The sequence below is a fragment of the Schistocerca americana genome, chromosome 4 (assembly GCF_021461395.2).
Source record: "Schistocerca americana isolate TAMUIC-IGC-003095 chromosome 4, iqSchAmer2.1, whole genome shotgun sequence".
Classification (NCBI taxonomy): domain Eukaryota; kingdom Metazoa; phylum Arthropoda; class Insecta; order Orthoptera; family Acrididae; genus Schistocerca; species Schistocerca americana.
The window spans coordinates 527,749,725-527,770,625 of NC_060122.1; the positions used below are offsets into that span (position 1 = coordinate 527,749,725).

At 42.3% G+C, this 20,901-nt stretch overlaps 1 protein-coding gene across 1 annotated transcript in view; it reads right to left on the bottom strand.

Moving 5' to 3' along the window:
* Positions 1-20,901, bottom strand: part of LOC124612968 (glutamate receptor 1-like) — a 1,095,838-nt gene that overhangs the window by 845,162 nt on the left and 229,775 nt on the right. The window lies entirely within an intron of this gene.

Consider the following 20,901-nt stretch of genomic DNA (forward strand, 5'->3'; position numbering starts at 1 on the left):
ACCAAATTGTCCAAGGAAAGAAACTTCCGAGTAAAATTTGTCAGTGTATGAATCGTCAGTTTTCAGAGTACAGTAAATTAAAAGTTTTTATTGGTTCCTTTCATTTTTTAAACTGCTTAAGGCTTGTTAACTAAAACCCCTCCATTTAATTTCTATAAAAAAATAAAACAAAGGAATAGTTGCATCAGTAGTTGTGACAACACATTTCACTCTGCATGGATCGTTGTATTTCCTTTGAATTATTTTAGCACGTTCCTGGATGCAATATATTTATGCAGTTGCAGTGGCAAGAAGAGGAAAATAAATTGTCTGTTGCGTCAGGAGCATTGTGGTATAATTGTTACGAGACGTTAGAGAATATTTTTAATGTCGCAGTCAGATACTAGAGAACTGACATTTCATGATTTATAGGTAGAGTGATTAATTTCTATTTTTGTTCTCTATCTGAATATTGACATGACCGAGTGTAGGAAGTCCCAGAAAATGTTTGAAGACTGATATGCCGGAATAACGGTCTTCATAATACAAGTTTTACGGCTACATATCAGATTTTATGACAATGGTATTAAAGTTTCACTAGACTGCCTTGTAGTTTTTTTTAGAGACAAAGTGTAGTTAACGATAATATTGTCGTAGATAGAAATTTACAGGTTTCCGTATGCCTTTCACCAGGCTAATAATAGTCACAATTTTTAATTAAAAACATATTAAAGATCATCCAGCGTGTGAGCAGGGTTCCTGCGAGGAAGTATTGCAAGACTAAACTTAAAGGAAGAACTTCGTTTGGGATTCATTTTAGCAGTTACCGCAGCCCATTCTATTCCGTTGGTTCCTGCCTACTTTAGGAAGGTGTTCAGTATTGCGGCGGTATGCTTCTTAAGTACTGTGTCGAAAGTAGAAGTATGAAAGTTGGGGGTTTTGCTCGCCCGTACTAGCACAGTCACGCCGAGCTCGTCCACGGCGTGCGCGAGTATGAAAGCTCTTAGTGGGCTGGCTGTAGTCGAACACAGTCGCCACGTGGAGGGGAGGGCAGAGGCCGCCCGGCCTGGTGCGGCGAACGTTGTAGCAGATCTGTGCGTCCCTATGCTGGTGTTACTTCCCAACCTGATGGAACTACCGGAATATCAACGTAGTTACGCTGTAGACGTATATTCCTGCGTGGTAGCGTGTAACTGCGAGATCGTTATGGCCCAGAAGAGAGAAGAAAGCTAACTTTAGAATTTAAAAAAAAATGGAAACAGTTAAAAAGTTGAAAGAAAGACTGAGAAACTACCAACTTTCGTACTCATGGTCGGTCGCAGAGTGAAAAAAAAAATGCATTGCTGTTATGTCTATACAGGGTGTTACAAAAAGGTACGGCCAAACTTTCAGGAAACATTCCTCACACACAAATAAAGAAAAGATATTAGGTGGACATGTGTCCGGAAACACTTAATTTCCATGTTAGAGCTCATTTTAGTTTCGCCAGTATGCACTGTACTTCCTCGATTCACCGCCAGTTTGCCCAATTGAAGGAAGGTAATGTTCACTTCGGTGCTTGTGTTGACATGCGACTCATTGCACTACAGTAGCAAGCATCTAGCACATCAGTACGTAGCATCATCAGGTTAGTGTTCATCACGAACGTGGTTTTGCAGTCAGTGCAATGTTTACAAATGCGGAGTTGGCAGATGCCCATTTGATGTATGGATTAGCACGGGGCAATAGCCGTGGCGCGGTACGTTTGTATCAAGACAGATTTCCAGAACGAAGGTGTCCCGACAGGAAGACGTTCGAAGCAATTGATCGGCGTCTTAGGGAGCACGGAACATTCCAGCCTATGACTCGCGACTGGGGAAGACCTATAACGACGAGGACACCTGCAATGGACGAGGCGATTCTTCGTGCAGTTGACGATAACCATAATGTCAGCGTCAGAGAAGTTGCTGCTGTACAAGGTAACGTTGACCACGTCACTGTATGGAGAGTGCTACGGGAGAACCAGTTGTTTCCGTACCATGTACAGCGTGTGCAGGCACTATCAGCAGCTGATTGGCCTCCACGGGTACACTTCTGCGACTGGTTCATCCAACAATGTGTCAATCCTCATTTCAGCGCAAATCTTCTCTTTACGGATGAGGCTTCATTCCAACGTGATCAAATTGTAAATTTTCACAATCAACATGTGTGGGCTGACGAGAAGCCGCACGCAATTGTGCAATCACGTCATCAACACAGATTTTCTGTGAACGTTTGGGCAGGCATTGTTGGTGATGTCTTGATTGGGCCCCATGTTCTTCCACCTACGCTCAATGGAGCACGTTATCATGATTTCATACGGGATACTCTACCTGTGCTGCTAGAACATGTGCCTTTACAGGTATGACACAACATGTGGTTAATGCACGATGGAGCTCCTGCACATTTCAGTCGAAGTGTTGGTACGCTTCTCAACAACAGATTCAGTGACCGATGGATTGGTGGAGGCGGACCAATTCCATGGCCTCCACGCTCTCCTGACCTCAACCCTCTTGACTTCCATTTATGGGGGCATTTGAAAGCTCTTGTCTATGCAACCCCAGTACCAAATGTAGAGACTCTTCGTGCTCGTATTGTGGACGGCTGTGATACAATACGCCATTCTCCAAGGCTGCATCAGCGCATCTGGGATTCCATGCGACGGAGGGTGGATGCATGTATCGTCGCTAACGGAGGACATTTTGAACATTTCCTGTAACAAAGTTTTTGAAGTCACGCTGGGGAAAGTAAGCGTTTTCGGACACATGTCTACATAACATATTTTCTTTCTTTGTGCATGAGGAATGTTTCCTGAAAGTTTGGCCGTACCTTTTTGTAACACCCTGTATAACATCATCCGCTTAATTGGTTTAAATTTACATACGTTATTTCATTACCTAAAACCAGAAATCTAAAAAAAAAAAAAAAAAAAACCTCTTCCAGCTATTCTTTGATTCTTTGTTAGCACTGTAATTGCAGCGAAGTGTTAGAATGTCATCGCAGTAAAATTCCCTGCAGCGGTGAAATTTCACTATTTGCATTTCCGGCTGGTTCACAAAACACTCTTTTCGCTAAAACAGCTAGCTTGCGTTTCCACCACTCAAGAAGATCCTCGTCGTCACTACCATCTATTCGCGTTAAATACAGACTAACCTCACCAGAATCGGCTTGCCCGTAGTCCAACCACTCAGGAGACATGATTTTATGGCTTGTGAGCGTTGCTGACATTGTCTAGACGGCCCTAAATAAACATATCGCAAATATCACATAAACAGAAGGAGCGTGATAACATCTTACAGTTGCGTTAAAGAAAGAATTGTAACGCACGAATTTATAATAGCTAGAGGATATATAAGCACCATATCATTACATGCCCCAGGAGCAGGGAGAACCAATGTATGTGATAAATTTTGCTACAGGTTGGGAACCGTCCTTCATTCCGTAAATAAGGAAGACTTCATTGTCAGAGGAGGAGATATGAATGCTAGAATAGTGAAACAGCGCAGTAAAGACCTAATCGGAGTAAATGGCGAATGAGCAGTTAACCAGAATGGATACGTGTTACGAGACTTTGTGAATTGAAATTCATTGAGAATATAAAACAACATTCTCGAACATAGAGACATTTACAAAGTTACCTGGCCGTCCGCGGTTGTAGATCAATAATACATAATTTAACACCAAATGAAAAACTGTTCTGCAAAAATCAGTTGTCGGAAGAAGTGGAGAACGAGGACGTAGGAGAAATCAACTGAAGTGTTTGGGAAATAGAAAACATATTTAAGGAACTTCAGGAGACCTTACAGAGCTGTAAAATGCGAAGAGCTCCTGGAACGTTCAATCTAAATATAGAACTTTAAATATCTATCAGAAGAAGCTAAGTGTACGTTTTAGATTTTGTAAATCAACGCTGGAAGCAAATAAAATTTCGAATAAACTGTAAAAAGCAATAGAAATGCCCATTTTCAAAAGAGGATCAATAACAGTCTGTCGAACTTAGAGATATAAGTCTCTTAAATGTGGCAAACACCATACAAATGACAAAATCAGTAAAGAGAATGAGAAATACAGTCGACAGAATATTACTCTAAGAACAAGCTGCTCTGTGGAACGAAAGGTTCTGCTCTGATTTTCTCATTAAAGCAAATATTAGGAAAAGAATAGAATACGATATATTAACCTGTTTAGTCTTTACTGATTACAGGAAAGCTTTCTGTAATGTGCAGAGATCAAAACTATGAATGTTATGGAGAAAGAGGTATAGTACCACATCTGATCGACTTTATCCGAAGTGCTTGTATACAGGGTGAATCCCCTAAACTTGCACCGCAAACCCTGCGACAATGGAAATTCCTGTTGACTTGTGGTTTTCACAGAATGGATTGGTAGTCAGTGGATCGTTTTGTTAACCAATAAACAGATTTTAATAATACTTACAAAGTATATTTAAAAAGAAAAGATATTTTATGAAAACTTTGTTTGCTGACACCAGATCATAATTGGCGCGAAAGTAACTTACAGTGAACGTTATTATGAGGATTGATCCAGAAGTAAGGTTCGCAAAGAGCTTCAGCCGCACAGGAAGGTTCCGCGCGCAATCTGTCAACACCGCTGTGCGAGTCTCTTCCCCCACTCTCGATTCCGACCGGCCGCTCTTCGCTGCGCCGCTCAGTATTGGCTCAGCAGCCGTCCGCGGCGGAGGTGCCCATTGTTGATCCCGTCAAGTACGATATTCGTTCCGTAATTTGGTTTTTACATCGAAAGGGACTCCATTGTGAGTTGACTCAAGCGTATGGCAACAAGTGTATGTCCGTTCAACACTTCCGAAAATGGTGCAGGGAGTTTAGTGCCGGAAGGAGGTCCACGATGAAGAACAGAGTGGAAGACCTTCAGTTTCAGAGGCAGTTATCGAGATGTTCCCACGCGAAGTGCTTCAGAACAGGAGGATCACAGCGAAATTGTTGCTCGGATTCCTTGGAGTTCTTACGGCGGTACAGTTGAAAGAGCTTTTATGAAAAAACTGGTGTAACAAAGTGTTACTCTCGATGGGTACTCCGTACACTGACAGCCAAACACAAGGAGAAATGCCTTCACTGTGTTCGCCAGTTTCTTTAAAAGTATCAAGAATATAAGTAAGGATTGCTGGACTCCATCGATATGGGAGACAAAATGCGGGTGTTTCATTCCATTCCCGAAACGGACGAAACATCCAGACAATGGCGTCACTCAGGGTCACCAGTTACAAAGAAGTTCAGACAAACTCCTGCTGGCAAAGTCATGGCCACTGTGTTTCGGGATCGCAAGGGGATACTGGCGATCGAATTCATCGAACCTGAGACAACAGTCGACTCACTTATTGTGAAACACTACGAAATTTCAGGCGAGCTATCCAAGACAGCCAGAGAGTGCGACTGACAGAAGGGGTAAAGCTGCGTCACGATAACGCCCTACCTCACGTCTCCCGCCAAACCCAGGAACTTTTGACAAACTTTGGTTGGATTGTCACGCCTCTCCCACCTTACAGTCAGGACCTTGCGCCTACTGATTCACTAGTTCCCCAAGTTAAAGGAACACTTGGGTGGCCAACGGTTCCAATGTGACGAAGTCAAAGAAGAGGTGAAACGCCTTCTCAGAGGCTTGACGGAGGAGTTCTATGATATGAGGATACACAAAAAGGAGCACCGTTTACAAAATACATAGAAAAAGTTGGCGATTATATAGAAAAATAAAGCTAAGTTTCTTCTTTCCAACGAGGGAAATTTCTATGAGTATAAACGATGGTGTCTATTTCTAAAAACGAAGAGAACCTTACTTCGCGATCAACCCTCGTATGTACTATATACAATAGCAGAAGAACATAGTTTAAGCATACCGACAAATGAAGCCAAGTCCATAGCATAAAATGCTCATTACCTTTCAGATGCATGTTCATATTGGAAAACAAAACTATTGGACATCTTAATACTTTCAAATTCATGGATTGTGACATATACCTCAGTGACATGGATAATAAAAGATTGAGAGATTCAATGTTATGTGTGGCACTCAAAAGAACTCTCAGGCTAACAGTATGAAAGGAACAACACCAAAATCTTCTAAAATTGTGGCAGTTTCCTATGGCCTATTTGGAAGTGAAATCTGGACTATGAACTCCAATACGCAGAGTAGACTCAAAGTTACTGATATGAGATTTTTAACAATAATACAGGGAAAACAAATTAAAAAATTAAACCATGCAGAATAATGTAGAAACTTATAACTTAAATGGAAAGGTTAAGGAACACAGAAAAGACCATATAGATGGAATGGTAGATGAATGTATTCCAAAACAAGTGCTACACTACATACCAAAAGGAAGAAGGAACTTTCATGAACCCAAAAGAAGATAGAATGGTCAAAAAGCCACAACGGACCAATTTGCTTAGTGCTCGAGGGAGATGAAGAAGACGAAAACAGAACAGTATATTACCGTCACATTGTAAATTTATTCTTGCTTACCTGGAACAGATATTTCGTCACAAATTTGACGCACAGCAGTTAACGTCTCGTCTCTGGCAGCAACGATCATTTTCTCAATTCGGAAGGGTGGTCAAAGAAATGTTGCTGTTCTGTGCAACGTGCGTCTTTCTACTTTATCCTCCAAGAAACGGAGACAACGCTCTTTCATCGCACATAGTACCTACAGTTAACATAAAATAATGCGACATTTGTTCTGTGCTGCCAAATGGCAGTGAATCTGAAACTGGTGTTTTGAAACCAACTACAGTTATGATTTTCTGGGCACGTGGCTCGCATTAAAGAAGAAAAGTAGATTTACCGTAATTTAAGAAAACGTGCCAAGGTAGTGTCATAGGCTTTCTGCTGTTCCTGATTTACATAAATGACCTAGGAGATAATCTGAGCAGCCCCCTTAGATTTTTTGTAGATGATGCTGTAATTTACCGTCTAGTAAAATCATCAGGCGATCAACTCCAATAACAAAATGATCTAGAGAGAATTTGTATATGCTGCGCAAAGTGGCAATTGGCACTAAACGAAGAAAAGTGAGATGTCATCCACATGGGTACTAAAAGAAATTCGATAAATCTTGGGTACACGATAAATCGCACAAATCTAAGAGCTGTCAATTCGACTAAATACCTAAGAATTACAATTACCAGCAACTTAAATTGAAGAGACTACATAGATAATATTGTGGGGAAGGCGAAAGAAAGACTGCGCTTTGTTGGCAGAACACTTAGAAGATGCGACAAACCCAGTAAAGAGACAGCCTGCATTACAATTGTCCGTCCTCTGCTGGAATACTGCTGCGCGGCGTGGGATCCTTACTAGGTAGGATTGACGGAGGACATCTAAAAAGTGCAAAGAAGGGCAGTTCGTTTCGTGTTATGGCGCAATAGGGGTGAGAGTGTCACTGACATGATACGCGGGTTGGGGTGGCAGTCACTGAAACAAAGGCGGTTTACTTTGCGGCGAGATCTATTTACGAGATTTGAATCTCCAACTTTATCTTCCGAATGCGAAAATATTTTTTTTACACCCATCTAAATAGGGAGAATTGATTATAATAAAATAAGAGAAATCAGAGCTCAAACGGAAAGCTTTAGGTGTTCCTTTTTCCCATGCGCTACTCGAGAGTGGAATGGTAGAGAAGTAGAATGAAAATGGTTCGATGAACCCTCTGCCAGGCACTTAAGTGTGAATTGCAGAGTAACCATATAGATGTAGACCTGTCTATCGGTGAGCCCTGCGCTGCAATGACTTTTCAGTTTTGAACTCATAACAAAACAAACGGAACTGTAGGATATCTATCGTTTTCGGGCACTTCTGTTGCATCTTTGAATGGCTCCGAGAATGTCAGGAGTTCTATTGCTGTTTCGTTGTTGTAACCATTAAGTTTTTCAGGGACGCCCTTCTCCGCAAGTACCTCCATGACTTTTTCGTACTGACTAACTACAGATTGCAACATTCTAGATAGGCTGTTCTACTAGTCTCCCTTTCTTGCTTAAATTTTATTTGAAAAAATTAAAGTCACTTGTTTTCTTCGTGAAAAGGACAGTGTCATTGCCAGTATAAATCTTGAAACAAATCACTGCTACCTCATTATTCAAACAACAGTAATCGAGAAGGTGTTTTAGGACTGTAATGTGGGCAATTCATGCATAATTCGGGAAGGATTCCAGTGCTTTGCATGTATTAGCGACTCCGTCGTTGACAAGAGAAATCTTATTAAGGTGCTGCGGATTTACTCCTAAATTAATTAACGTTTCCCCAGATTGTCTTCTTTTCAGAAAAGTGAGTTGTTTCCAGTGCCATGTTTTTGAGTGTCCAAACTTGATCAACAAAGCGTGCACAGTAACTGGTAGGTAACACCATTTCAGATTTGGGTCGGTCGGCAAATCCGCTGTACATGTACATTCGTTCACAGTTATGGCCTGGGCAATGCTTGGTACTTTTATCATACTCGCCCGTATTTCATTGGCCTGTCGTTCAGTTTTTCGTGCCACCGTCGCAGGATGAGCAGAATGTTAGAGACATCCACGTATCCAAATTCGGAACTGACACTTATAGGCTCCTGGCATAAACAGGGAATCCCCCTCCAGATATAAATGGAAATGAACTAAGGTCCCTAGCACATTTTTCCACACACTTTTTAGCTACAGAGCCTTTTGCTGAAGCCGGTAATGCTTCAAGACTTCAAATTTGTTCTGTTCTGCGGACATTGTGTTTTTAGAGTCGCTGTAGTGAATCTACAATTTAGGAGAGCAAAGCTTCTGCCGCAGTACGCGTAACCCACATGATACCCATCCTCATCAGTTACTAATGAAAATCTCTCCCAAACATTGCTACGACTACCGGCTTCCGCACACATAATGTATTTTTTCGAATTAGGCTTCCCTTGCAAGGGTTCAACGGGAATTCCAGTGTTAAATGCAGAATAGAAAGCGGATAGGTGGAAAGAGTACATTGAAGCCCTCTGTCACGCGGAAGATTTGTTTGATGTGATAGGAGAAACAGGAGTCGATACAGAGGACATAGGAGATCCAGTATTAGAATCGGAATTTAAGAGAGCTTCTGAGGACTTAAGATCAAATAAGGCAGAAGGGATAGATACTGTTGTTGTTGTGGTCTTCAGTCCTGAGACTGGTTTGATGCAGCTCTCCATGCTACTCTATCCTGTGCAAGATTCTTCATCTCCCAGTACCTACTGCAACCTACATGCTTCTGAATCTGCTTAGTGTATTCATCTCTTGGTCTCCCTCTACGATTTTTACCCTCCACGCTGCCCTCCAATGCTAAATTTGTGATCCCTTGATGCCTCAAAACATGTCCTACCAACCGATCCCTTCTTCTAGTCAAGTTGTACCACAAACTTCTCTTCTCCCCAATCCTACTCAATACCTCCTCATTAGTTACGTGATCTACCCACCTTATCTTCAGCATTCTTCTGTAGCACCACATTTCGAAAGCTTCTACTCTCTTCTTGTCCAAACTGGTTATCGTCCATGTTTCACTTACATACATGGCTACACTCCATACAAATACTTTCAGAAACGACTTCCTGACACTTAAATCTATACTCGATGTTAACAAATTTCTCTTCTTCAGAAACGCTTTCCTTGCCACTGCCAGTCACATTTTATATCCTCTCTACTTCGACCATCATCAGTTATTTTACTCCCTAAATAGCAAAACTCCTTTACTACTTTAAGTGTCTCATTTCCTAATCTAATCCCCTCAGCATCACCCGATTTAATTTGACTACATTCCATTATACTCGTTTTGCTTTTGTTGATGTTCATCTTATATCCTCCTTTCAAGACACTGTCCATTCCGTTCAACTGCTCTTCCAAGTCCTTTGCTGTCTCTGACAGAATTACAATGTCATAGGCGAACCTCAAAGTTTTTACTTCTTCTCCATGAATTTTAATACCTACTCCGAATTTTTCTTTTGTTTCCTTTACTGCTTGCTCAATATACAGATTGAATAACACCGGGGAGAGGTTACAACCCTGTCTCACTCCGTTCCCAACCACTGCTTCCCTTTCATGCCCCTCGACAACTGCCATCTGGTTTCTGTACAAATTGTAAATAGCCTTTCGCTCCCTGTATTTTACCCCTGCCACCTTCAGAATTTGAAAGAGAGTATTCCAGTTAACGTTGTCAAAAGCTTTCTCTAAGTCTACAAATGCTAGAAACGTAGGTTTGCCTTTTCTTACTCTTTCTTCTAAGATAAGTCGTAAGGTTAGTATTGCCTCACGTGTTCCAACATTTCTACGGAATCCAAACTGATCTTCCCCGAGGTCCGCTTCTACCAGTTTTTCCATTCGTCTGTAAAGAATTCGCGTTAGTACTTTGCAGCTCTGACTTATTAAACTGATAGTTCGGTAATTTTCACATCTGTCAACACCTGCTTTCTTTGGGATTGGAATTATTATATTCGTCTTGAAGTCTATGGGTATTTCGCCTGTCTCATACATCTTGCTCACCAGATGGTAGAGTTTTGTCATGACTGGCTCTCCCAATGTCATCAGTAGTTCTACTATCCCATCAGAAATTCTAAAATCGTTTGAGAAGTGGCACCAAAACGACTGTTCATGTTGGTGTGTAGAATGTATGAGTCTGGCAACATACCACCTGACTTTCATCCACATAATTCCGAAGACTGCGAAAATTGTCGCACAATCAGCTTAATAGCTCATACGTCTAAGCTGCTGACAAGAATAATATACAGAAGAATGGAAAAGAAAATTGAGGATGTGTTAGATGACGATGATTTTGGCTTTAGGAAAGGTAAAGGCACCAGAGAGGTAATTCTGATGTCTCAGATGATAATGGATGCAAGACTAAAGAAAAGTTCGTAGAATTTGTCGACCTGGAAAAAGCGTTCGAAAATGTAAAATGCTGCAAGATGTTCGAAATTAGGGATGAACTGTACAGAGAGACGGGTAATATACAATATGTACAAAAGAGGGAAGACGGAATAATAAGAGTGGACGACCAAGAATGAAGTGGTTGGATTAAAAAGGGTGTAAGACGGGGATGAAGTCTTTCGTCCCTACTGTTTAATCTGTACATCGAAGAAGCAATTATGTAAAAAAAAAAAAAAAAAAAAAAAACAAACAAACAAACAAACAAACAAACAAAGGTTCAGGACTGGGATTAAAATTCAAGGTGAAACAAATCAATGATACGAGTCGATGATGACATTGCTTTCCTGGGTGAAAGTGAAGAATAACATGATCTGCTGAACAGAATGAACAGTCTAATGAGTACAGTAAATGGAGTGAGAGTAAACAGAAGAAAGATGAAAGTAAGGAGAAGTAACAGAAATGAGAACAGCAAGAAACTTAACATCAGGATTGATGATGGTCACGAAGTAGATGAAGTTATGGAATTCCACTACCTAGGCAGCAAAACAACGAATGACAGACAGAGCAAGGATGACATCAAAAGCAGAGTAGCACTGCCAAAAAGGGCATTCCTGGGCAAGAGAAGTCTACTGGTATCAAACAAAGGCCTTACTTGGAGGAAGAAATTTCTGAGAATGAATGTTTGGACCACACCGCTGTATTGTAGTGAGACCGGAACAGAAGAAAATCGAAGCATTTGAGATGAGTGCTGCAGATGAATGTTGAAAATTAGGTAGACTGACAAGATGAGAAATGGGGTGATTCTGCATAGACTCGGATAGGGAAGAAATATGTGGAAAACTGTGACAAGGAAATGGAAATGCCGTGTGGCTAGGGTCTCATGTTGCGGAGACCGTTTGCCTGGTGCAAGTCTTTAGAGTTGACGCCACTTTGGCGACTTGTTTGTCGATGGGGATGAAATGACGATGATAAGGACAACACAGCACCCAGTCCCTGAACGAAGAAAACCTCCGACCCAGCCGGGACTCGAACCCGAACCGTTAGGTATGACGTTCCATCGCGCTGACCAGGAGAGACAAGGAGAAAGGATACGACGATAATACATCTGTTAAGACATCAGAGAATGACTTCCATGGTACTAGATCGAGCCGTAGAGAGCGAAAACTGTAGAGGAAGGCAGAGATTGGAATACATCCTCCAAATAATTGCGGATGTAGGTTGCAAGTGCTACTCTGGTATGAAGAGGTTGGCACGGGAAAGGAATTCGTGGTTGGCCGCAACAAACCAGCCAGAAGACTGATTATCCCCACGCCTCCCCCCCCCCCCCTCCCTCCAAAACAAAGAGAAAGAACAAGCTTGCTAACAGCATCTGTCTTGGTGCCGGTTCCGGACTTTCATAGCAATGTGGTATCCAATTTTTGTCTGTTTTACAAAGGTAAACTATGAAGGACATGGTATCAAATCGAAATTACTTACTTCTCCTGAATACCAACTACATGTTACTTATTACTGGTCGTTAGTTTCATGAACATTCATACGGATGATGTAGACTATTCGCTGGAGATTGTGGAAACATTAGAAGAAAGAAAAAACTGCGAAAAGTTGCGAACAGTATTTGTTGTGCTAATTAAAGACCAGAACACAAATGGAGTAACTTCCTAGCCCGTAGAAAATATGGAGAGCAATAGCTTTCGTGTAAGTAAGCTACATGTAATTAATCTCATTGTGTGTTGGGTGCGCTATAGACTGTGTTAATATCACAGACAGCGCCTGAGGCGTCTTGTAACGATCCGTGCGCCTTCCCCCGTCGAAGGTTCGAGTCCTCCCTCTGGCATGGGTGTGTGTGTTGTCCGTAGCGAAAGTTAGTTTAAGTTAGATTACACAGTGTGTAAGCTTAGGGATCGATGGCCTATGCTGTTTGGTCCCATAAGATCTTACCACTTTTTTTTTTTTTAATTACTGACAGCGCTCTGCGCCCTCGGCAGCAGATTCTATGGTTGGACGGACTAGCAGTTAGCGAGTGGATAGGGAAGTGTATGGACATGATATCCTTAGTGGAGACTCTGCGTTGGTAGGAAATGCACTGTAAATTGAGACGAAATGATGTGTTTATAAGAAAAGACGCAAGGAAATATACGATGACATCTGTTTGATTGGTAATGTTAGGGCAGTGGAATTATTAATAACTACATAATTTTTGGAACTGGATGTCACATGAATATGATAAAATGTTCTAACAAGGGAATCTCCCCATCGCACCCCCGTCAGATTTAGTTATAAGTTGGCACAGTGGATAGGCCTTGAAAAACTGAACACAGATCTATCGAGAAAACAGGAAGAAGTTGTGTGGAACTATGAAAAAAATAAACAAAATATACAAACTGAGTAGTCCATGTGCAAGATAGGCTACATCAAGGAAAGTGGGAGCTCAGGAACGCCGTGGTCCCGTAGTTAGCATGAGTAGCTGTGGAACGAGAGGTCCTGGGTTCAAGTCTTCCCTTGAGTGAAGAGTTTAATTTTTTATTTTCAGACAATTATTATCTGTCAGCAGTGTCGTATAGAATATATCAGACATGTTTTGCTGTGGAGGAATCGGTTGACCTATGACCTTGCGATTAAATGTTTTCTGTTCCCATTGGAGAGGCACGTCTTTTCGTCTACTAATCGCACCGTTTTGCGGTGCGGTAGCAAAACACAGACACTAAACGTATTACAATGAACAGAGACGGCAATGAAGGAATGGACAGATCATAACTTTGCGAAAATAAAGAAAATAAATTTTTCACGCAAGGGAAGATTTGAACCAAGGACCTCTCGTTTCGTAGCTGCTCACGCTGACCACGTGACCACTTCTTTTTTTTTTTTTTTTTTTTTTTCTTCGATGTAGTTCGTTGCGTTTGGTCTGTGCGGACGTCACAAGACATCCGTCCAAGTTGATGGTTGATTCTTTGACTCAGTTTTTTTATTACAGAGAGCACGCAGCCCTCTGACCGAACACACTGAGCTACCGCGCAGGCATCACGGAGATCCTGAGCACCCGCTCTCCTTGATGTTGCCTATGTCGCACATGGCCTACTCACTTTGTATATTTTGCTTATTTTTTCATAGTTCCACACAACTTCTTCTTGTTTTCTCGATTGATCTGTGTTCAGTTTCTCAAGGCCTATCCACTGTGCCAACTTGTAACTAAATCTGACGGGGGTGCGATGGGGAGGTTCCCTTGTAGTTAGAGCTTATATCAGTTAGAATCTTTTTATTTAGCTGTCTGTTGTTGATGCTTGCTGTAATTGCTGTAGTTCGTGCTACGAAGATTTTCTGTGCGGTAAGTGACTTACGAAAAAGAATGGGGTTTCCACTATCGGGATTCGTGATTGAAGTTACTTCAGGCAACTAACAGAGTTGGAAGTAGTTTCATATTACTTTAATTTCATATTTTTTGGATATGTATTATTGCCAGAATTTCTTGCAATTCAGGGCCATTCTTTTGTGTTAATTATTGGATGTCATGTCGTCAATATATAGCAGTCAGACTGCATTGGCTACATCTACATCTACATCTACATCCATACTCCGCAAGCCACCTGACGGTGTGTGGCGGAGGGTTCCCTGAGTACCTCTATCGGTTCTCCCTTCTATTCCAGTCTCGTATTGTTCGTGGAAAAGGATTGTCGGTATGCTTCTGTGCGGGCTCTAATCTCTCTGATTTTATCCTCATGGTCTCTTCGCGAGATATACGTAGGAGGGAGCAATATATTGCTTGACTCTTCGGTGAAGGTATGTTCTCGAAACTTTAACAAAAGCCCGTACCGAGCTGCTGATCGTCTCTCCTGCACAGTCTTCCACTGGAGTTTATCTATCATCTCCGTAACGCTTTCGCGATTGCTAAATGATCCTGTAACGAAGCGCGCTGCTCTCCGTTGGGTCTTCTATATCTCTTATATCAACCCTATCTGGTACGGATCCCACACTGCTGAGCGGTATTCAAGCAGTGGGCGAGCAAGCGTACTGTAACCAACTTCCTTTGTTTTCGGATTGCATTTCCTTAGGATTCTTCCAATGAATCTCAGTCTGGCATCTGCTTTACCGACGATCAACTTTATATGATCATTCCATTTTAAATCACTCCTAATGCGTACTCCCAAATAATTTATGGAATTAACTGCTTCCAGTTGCTGACCTGCTATTTCGTAGCTAAATGATAAGGGATCTATCTTTCTATGTATTCGCAGCACATTACACTTTTCTACATTGAGATTGAATTGCCATTCCCTGCACCATGCGTCAACTCGCTGCAGATCCCCCTGCATTTCAGTACAATTTTCCATTGTTACAACCTCTCGATACACCACAGCATCATCTGCAAAAAGCCTCAGTGTATTTCCGATGTCATCCACAAGGTCATTTATGTATATTGTGAATAGCAACGGTCCTATGACACTCCCCTGCGGCACACCTGAAATCACTCTTACTTCGGAAGACTTCTCTCCATTGAGAATGACATGCTGCGTTCTGTTATCTAGGAACTCTTCAATCCAATCACACAATTGGTCTGATAGTCCATATGCTCTTACTTTGTTCATTAAACGACTGTGGGGAACTGTATCGAACGCCTTGCGGAAGTCAAGAAACACGGCATCTACCTGTGAACCCGTGTCTATAGCCCTCTGAGTCTCGTGGACGAATAGCGCGAGCTGGGTTTCACACGACCGTCTTTTTCGAAACCCATGCTGACTCCTTCAGAGTAGATTTCTACTCTCCAGAAAAGTCATTATACTCGAACATAATACGTGTTCCAAATTTCTACAACTGATCGACGTTAGAGATATAGGTCTACAGTTCGGCACATCTGCTCGACGTCCCTTCTTGAAAACGGGGATGACCTGTGACATTTTCCAATCCTTTGGAACGCTACGCTCTTCTAGAGACCTACGGTACACCGCTGCAAGAAGAGGGGCAAGTTCCTTCGCGTACTCTGTGTAAAATCGAACTGGTATCCCATCAGGTCCAGCGGCCTTTCCTCTTTTGAGCGATTTTCATTGTTTCTCTATCCCTCTGTCGTCTATTTCGATATCTACCATTTTGTCATCTGTGCGACAATCTAGAGAAGGAATTACAGTGCAGTCTTCCTCTGTGAAACAGCTTTGGAAAAAGACATTTAGTATTTCGGCCTTTAATCTGTCATCCTCTGTTTCAGTACCATTTTGGTCACAGAGTGTCTGGACATTTTGTTTTTATCCACCTACCGCTTTGACATAAGACCAAAATTTCTTAGGATTTTCTGCCAAGTCAGTACATAGAACTTTACTTTCGAATTCATTATGTATGTTATCGCCATGAGTCGGATCTCTGTTTTAACTGCTCAAGGTAGTTTTCAGATAAAGCACTTTAAAAAATTTCACTGGATTCTTTGTCCCTGCCACCCGTTATGAACGTTTGAGTCTTCCAGTCTATATCCGGCCAATTAAAATCTCCACCCAGAACTATAACATGGTGGAGAAATCTACTCGAAATATTTTCCAAATTATCCTTCAGGTGTTCAGCCACAACAGCTGCTGAGCCATGGGGCCTTTAGTGACATCCAGTTACCATGTCTGAGCCTGCTTTAACAGTGACCTTCACCCAAATTATTTCACATTTCGGATCTCCGTCAATTTCCTTCGATACTACTGCACTTCTTATCGCTATAAACACGCCTCCCCCTTCACTGTCCAGTCTATCTCTTCGATATAGATGACAATCTGAGTTTAGGATTTCATTACTGTTTACGTCTGGTTTCAGCCAACTTTCTGTCCCTAGTACTATATGGGCGTTGTGACCGTTTATTAATGAGAGCAGTTCTGGGACCTTTCTATAGACGCTCCTGCAGTTTACTATTAGCACATTAATATTGTTATTCCCTGTTGCATTTTGCCTACTCCTACCTTGCCACGTCTCAGGAGGCGTCTTATCGGGCTTAGGGAGGGAATTCTCTAACCTAAAAAAAACCCATGTGCACTCCACACGTACTCCGCTACCCTTGTAGCCGCTTCCGGCGTGTAGTGCACGCCTGACCTATTCAGGGGGACCCTACATTTCTCCACCCGATAGCGGAGGTTGAGAAATTTGCACCCCAGATCTCCTCAGAATCGTCTGAGCCTCTGGTTTAAGCCTTCCACTCGGCTCCAAACCAGAGGACCGCGATCGGTTCTGGAAACGATACTACAAATAGTTAGCTCTGATTCCACCCCGCGAGCGAGGCTTTCCGCCTTCACCAATTCAGCCAACCGCGTGTACGAACTGAGGATGACCTCTGAACGCAGACGGCAGGAATCATTGGTGCCGACATGAACAACAATTTGCAGTCGAGTGCACCCAGTGCTCTCTATCGCCGCCGGCAGGGCCTCCTCCACATCTCGGATGAGACCCCCCGGCAAGCAGACAGTGTGAACACTGGCCTTCTTCCCCGACCTTTCCGCTATTCCCCTAAGGGGCTCCATCACCCGCCTAACGTTGGAGCTCCCAATCACTAATAAACCCCTCCCCCAGTGTGCCTGCTCGGACCTTGCTGAAGGAGCGGCCACATGTCCACTCAAAGGCAGAGCGGGCGATCCCACACGGCCAGCCTCCACATTTACCCTCCGCCTCGTGCGCCGCGAACGCCGCTGAACGCGCCACTCCCCTTGGGGAGAGGGTGGCCCAACCGCGCCCGGTTCCCGCGAAGATGTCTCGACAGCAGGGACAGTGAGTGAAGCATGTAACACCTGGGGTGTACCATGCGACGCACCAGACTCCCCACTGCCGCTACACTCCGAGGCAGCAGCCTGAAGACGGCTGACCGCGGCCATCAACACGTTCAGCTGTTCGCGAACAGTGGCCAGCTCCTCCTGCGTCCGTACACAGCAGTCACACATCCTATCCATCCTAAGAAATCAATTTACTGTAGAGAGTTAATCAACTTTTAACTAGACTGCTAATTCACTAAAGGCGGCTGATTGTTGACTAAACTTTGGTTGCTAGTCACTTCTTGTAGAAAACAATGAAAATAGCACTACCTGTCTCTGGACTGTATTGAAAACAAACACTAGCACTACTGGCACTATGATTGACTAAAGGGACTCTCTCTGACTGTATTCAAAACAAACGCGAAATCTATGAAACACTATTACTAGCACTCGACAATTAAAGCTTCCTAAAAGCAAAAACACACGGAAGAAGAAGTGACAAGTAAGAAAACTACAGTTAATACTTAAATTAAGGTAACTCGCTGCACAGCAGACGTGAAGCAGACGGCAGTTACGACTTGTATATTGTGGGTAATAAATGAATAGGTTAAGTTTAAGTTATCTTTGTCAGGGAGAATTCTGTAGGTTAGTGTTTAATAATAAAAAATTATTAAAGATTTAGTTTCACGGTGTACAGTAAATTGGAACCTAGACTGCAGGAAAATTAACACTCTGCAGTTACAACACTAGGCTAACTTCCTGGGTCAGTAATTGAAATATTACACTGAAGAGTGCAGACATTTCTCCGCCTACCTACCACAAATGCCTTTATCAGTCAGGCCAGGAAAACTTCATAAATCACATGACTGCACATAATTACGTCACATAAAATGGCACCTCTCCATTTTTAACGTCCTGGTAGTCACGAAGAGAAGGTATCCTGTCGTGAACGAAAATCATTACCGTCCATTGACGGTACAAGGTTTCTGAAGCCACTGATAACTCGACAATGTTCATTACAAACAACTGTTCGCGTGATAGAATCTGAGGAGATGGTGTAGATGGTTGTCTTGAAGAATACGGTGTCCAGAGTACTGATGCAGCAACAGTTGCGTCCTTGCCACTAAGAAGCTAAAAGTTTAGAACCCTCTACCAGGCGCGCAAATGTAGCTCTTAAGTTTCAGACATCGTGTACGACACTTACATGATCGGAACGACTTTTCCTGTAGTATTACCAAACAGGTGCATACAAGTAACTTCGAGACAAAACATTCTCTATTTCTTAATTCACACCATAATTGGTTTTTCCGGTGCTAATTAAGTGGTAGCGCCTCTACGCATACTGTATTTTATTACCAATCAACAAGAAACTTGTTTCTGTTTAGAGCCAAGTTGTATTAGTTACGATATCTTTCAAGTGCGCCTCTGCGTGGACACAGAGCGATAAAGAAAGGTCTAACGCCTAAGCGAGAATCAGAGAGAATTATTAATCGTAGGTAGCGTTCTCTTTTTCCGATGTGTGCATACTGTTTGTATATTCTTACTGCATGATTTTATGAAGCGTAGTTTCTTTAGAACTATTTCCAAAGCTCAGCAACAAGCTTCTTCAATAACTTGCAAATTTTTAAATAAGAAGGCAGATGGTTCTGGTACGTAGCTCTCTATCGAAGAACACGAATAGTATAGCGTAGAATTTCTTAGCCGATAAGGTACTTGATATCTCTCCTACTTATATTTAGCAATACACCGACAAATTCATAAACGGAAGCAGCATATGGACGCTTTCGTTGATTTGTTACCTATTATATGGTCAATTTCGTATCTTATTATTAACTTACATGACATTCTTATTGCGTGATTTTATGAAGCGTAGTTTCTTTAGAACTATTTCCAAAGCTCAGCAACAAGCTTCTTCAATAACTTACAAATTTTTAAATACGTACCTCGTCCATTGACGAGGTACGTGTTCGCCATGTGCACAAAACGAAACAGAAATCTTTCTCATATGATTAAAGTAACATTTTTCTGGTACATGTCCTGATGGGAGGTAACGAACTTAATGACGTAAACATAGGATTTTTATGCAGCCCTTTCCAATAGACCTGAACTATCGACGACTGCAAGCAAACACCGTTCTTGTGAATTATTGGCCACTTGAATACTGAGACTGAACTAAAACATATCATCACAGGTTGATTGAAAATCAGTCTTGAGGCCATCGAGGCTAATTTTCATCTAACTGCGCCAATATGCAATAAAAAGAAAGAAATGTTCCGATACGATATCTTACTGCAATAGATAACACTGTACACTGTTTATTGTGTTGAAGGTTCTGCATGTATGTGTTCGTGTGTTTGCATAGCAAAGAGGGTTTCATTTATAACAAAGTAGCGAGATGCCCAGGCTTCCCACGGGTAGCACTAAGTATCTATTGCTGAACGACTGTCTGGCGTAGTGGTAGTATATACACAAATCTTCTTCGTGAATTAACCTCTGTATTAGCGAAAATCGCATCAAAATCCCTATACTAGTTTCCGACACTGGCCTTCATACACATAAAATTGAGACTTTTTAAGTTACACTGAGATGACAAAGACTATGGAATAGCGATATTCACACACAGTATATAGACGGCGGAAGTATAGCGTACACAAGTTGTGAGAGGCAGTGCATTGCGGAGCTGGCATTTCTACTCATGTGATTCTCGTCAAAAGGTTTGCGACTATTGTCGCATGACGGGAATAAATAGAATTTTAACGCGGAATGGTAGTTGGATCTACACGAATGGGACATTGCATTTTGGAAATCGTTAGAGAATTCAGTATTCCGCGATGCACAGTGTCAAATGTGTGCCGAAAATACAAAATTTCAGGCGTAACCTCTCACCGCGGACAAAGCCGTGGCCGACGACCTTCACTTAACGACCGAGAGCAGCAAAGACAAGTAATACTGTGTGAAGTAACAGTAGAAATCAATGTGGGACATATGACGAACGTATCCATTTGGACAGTGCAGCGCAAGGTGTTATTGTTCTTTGGCAGCAGACGGCAGACGCGGGTGTCATAGCTAGCAATTCGACATCGCCTGCAGCGCCTCTCCTGGCTTGTGACTTTATCCGTTGGACCCTGACGACTGGGAAGCGGTGTCCAATTCAGATGAGTCCCTATTTCAGTAGGCGAGAACTGATGGTAGGTTTCAAGTGTGGCACGGACCCCACGATGCCATGGGTATCCAAGATGTTTGGCTACTTGGAGACCATTTGCAGCCATTCATAAACTTCATGTTCCCAAACATGTCCCTGGGCCGTAATCAATTGGTTCAAATGGCTC